General features: G+C 43.6%; 3 non-coding genes and 7 pseudogenes across 3 annotated transcripts; all 10 read right to left on the bottom strand.

Annotated features, from left to right (window-relative positions):
- Positions 1-41: 41 nt before the first annotated feature.
- Positions 42-160, bottom strand: LOC132962889 (5S ribosomal RNA; annotated as a pseudogene).
- Positions 161-281: 121 nt separating this feature from the next.
- On the bottom strand, positions 282-400 carry LOC132962980 (5S ribosomal RNA; annotated as a pseudogene).
- A 354-nt stretch (positions 401-754) lies between these two features.
- Positions 755-873, bottom strand: LOC132963439 (5S ribosomal RNA). Its single transcript, XR_009668774.1, has one exon. It is a non-coding gene; the product is annotated as a 5S ribosomal RNA (ribosomal RNA).
- Positions 874-993: 120 nt separating this feature from the next.
- Positions 994-1,102, bottom strand: LOC132962870 (5S ribosomal RNA; annotated as a pseudogene).
- Positions 1,103-1,224: 122 nt separating this feature from the next.
- On the bottom strand, positions 1,225-1,333 carry LOC132963375 (5S ribosomal RNA; annotated as a pseudogene).
- A 122-nt stretch (positions 1,334-1,455) lies between these two features.
- Positions 1,456-1,564, bottom strand: LOC132963342 (5S ribosomal RNA; annotated as a pseudogene).
- Positions 1,565-1,685: 121 nt separating this feature from the next.
- Positions 1,686-1,804, bottom strand: LOC132963838 (5S ribosomal RNA). Its single transcript, XR_009669151.1, has one exon. It is a non-coding gene; the product is annotated as a 5S ribosomal RNA (ribosomal RNA).
- Positions 1,805-1,923: 119 nt separating this feature from the next.
- LOC132962558 (5S ribosomal RNA) lies at positions 1,924-2,042 on the bottom strand. Its single transcript, XR_009668506.1, has one exon. It is a non-coding gene; the product is annotated as a 5S ribosomal RNA (ribosomal RNA).
- Positions 2,043-2,165: 123 nt separating this feature from the next.
- On the bottom strand, positions 2,166-2,274 carry LOC132963263 (5S ribosomal RNA; annotated as a pseudogene).
- A 122-nt stretch (positions 2,275-2,396) lies between these two features.
- Positions 2,397-2,500, bottom strand: part of LOC132963050 (5S ribosomal RNA) — a 120-nt pseudogene continuing 16 nt past the window's right edge.

The raw sequence follows: 2,500 nt of genomic DNA, 5'->3' as shown, positions 1-2,500 counted from the left end.
TTTATATGATAAAAAATAACATATGATCAAAAAAATGAAAACGCTTACACCACCTGGTATTCCCAGGTGGTCTCCGATCCAAGTACTAACCAGTCCCGACCCTGCTTAGCTTCCGAAATCGGACGAGATCGGGCGTGTTCAGGGTGGTATGGCCGTAAGCCATTATTGTGTGCAGACAGGGGCCTTTTAAAGATGTCATGCCCTTGATTCTGGCTGAATTTGTGGACATGTGAATATGTCTCTCTATGATAAAAAAAACATATGATCAAAAAAATAAAAAAAGCTTACAGCATCTGGTATTCCCAGGCGGTCTCCCATTCAATTACTAACCAGGCACGACCCTGCTTAGCTTCTGAGATGGGACGAGATCAGGCGTGTTCAGGGTGGTATGGCCGTAAGCTGTTATTGTGTGCAGACAGGGGCCTTTTAAAGATCTCATACCCTTGATTCTGGCTGAATTTTTGGACATGTGAATATGTCTCTATATGATAAAAAAAGAACATATGATCAAAAAAAATGAAAAAGCTTACAGCACCTGGTATTCCCAGGCGGTCTCCCATCCAAGTACTAACCAGGCCAGACGCTGCTTAGCTTCCAAGATCGGACAAGTTCAGGGTGGTATGTCCTTAAGCCATTATTGTGTGCAGAAAGGGGCCTTTTAAAGATGTCATGCCCTTGATTCTGGCTGAATTTTTGGACATGTGAATATGTCTCTATATGATAAAAAAAAAACATATGATCAAAAAAATGAAAAAACTTACAGCACCTGGTATTCCCAGGCGGTCTCCCATCCAAGTACTAACCAGGCCCTACCCTGCTTAGCTTCCGAGATCGGACGAGATCAGGCGTGTTCAGGGTGGTATGGCCGTAAGCCATTATTGTGTGCAGACAGGGGCCTTTTAAAGATGTCATGCCCTTGATTCTGGCTGAATTTTTGGACATGTGAATATGTCTCTATATGATAAAAAAAACATATGATCAAAAAAATGAAAAAGCTTACAGCACCTGGTATTCCCAGGCGGTCTCCCATCCAAGTACTAACCAGGCCCGACCCTGCATAGCTTCCGAGATCGGGCGTGTTCAGGGTGGTATGGCCGTAAGCCATTATTGTGTGCAGAAAGGGGCCTTTTAAAGATGTCATGCCCTTGATTCTGGCTGAATTTTTGGACATGTGAATATGTCTCTCTATGATAAAAAAAAACATATGATCAAAAAAATAAAAAAAGCATACAGCACCTGGTATTCCCAGGCGGTCTCCCATCCAAGTACTAACCAGGCCGGACCCTGCTTTGCTTCTGAGATCGGGCGTGTTCAGGGTGGTATGGACGTAAGGCATTATTGTGTGCAGAAAGGGGCCTTTTAAAGATGTCATGCCCTTGATTCTGGCTGAATTTTTGGACATGTGAATATGTCTCTCTATGATAAAAAAAAAACACATGATCAAAAAAATGAAACAGCTTACAGCACCTGGTATTCCTAGGCGGTCTCCCATCCAAGTATTAACCAGGCCCGACCCTGCTTTGCTTCTGAGATCGGGCGTGTTCAGGGTGGTATGGACGTAAGGCATTATTGTGTGCAGAAAGGGGCCTTTTAAAGATATCATGCCCTTGATTCTGGCTGAATTTTTGGACATGTGAATATGTCTCTATATGATAAAAAAAAAAATATGATCAAAAAAATGAAAAAGCTTACAGCATCTGGTATTCCCAGGCGGTCTCCCATCCAAGTACTAAGCAGGCCCGACCCTGCTTAGCTTCCGAGATCGGACGAGATCAGGCGTGTTCAGGGTGGTATGGCCGTAAGCCATTATTGTGTGCAGACAGGGGCCTTTTAAAGATGTCATGCCCTTGATTCTGGCTGAATTTTTGGACATGTGAATATGTCTCTATATGATAAAAAAAAACATGATCAAAAAAATGAAAAAGCTTACAGCACCTGGTATTCCCAGGCGGCCTCCCATCCAAGTACTAACCAGGCCTGACCCTGCTTAGCTTCTGAGATCGAACGAGATCGGGCGTGTTCAGGGTGGTATGGCTGTAAGCCATTATTGTCTGCAGACAGGGGCCTTTTAAAGATGTCATGCCCTTGATTCTGTCTGAATTTTTGGACATGTGAATATGTCTCTCTATGATAAAAAAAAAACATATGATCAAAAAAATAAAAAAAGCTTACAGCGTCTGGTATTCCCAGGCGGTCTCCCATCCAAGTACTAACCAGGCCCGACCCTGCTTAGCTTCCAAGATCGGACGAGTTCAGGGTGGTTTGGCCGTAAGCCATTATTGTGTGCAGAAAGGGGCCTTTTAAGATGTCATGCCCTTGATTCTGGCTGAATTTTTGGACATGTGAATATGTCTCTATATGATAAAAAAAAAAAAATATGATCAAAAAAATGAAACAGCTTACAGCATTTGGTATTCCACAGGCGGTCTCCCATCCAAGTACTAACGAGGCCCGACCCTGCATAGCTTCCGAGATCGGACGAGATCGGGCGTGTTCAGGG

The sequence above is a fragment of the Labrus mixtus genome, unplaced genomic scaffold (genome assembly GCF_963584025.1).
Source record: "Labrus mixtus unplaced genomic scaffold, fLabMix1.1 SCAFFOLD_52, whole genome shotgun sequence".
Lineage (NCBI taxonomy): Eukaryota > Metazoa > Chordata > Actinopteri > Labriformes > Labridae > Labrus > Labrus mixtus.
Note: the sequence above shows the minus strand (reverse complement) of the source record. Positions and strands in the feature narration are given on the sequence as shown.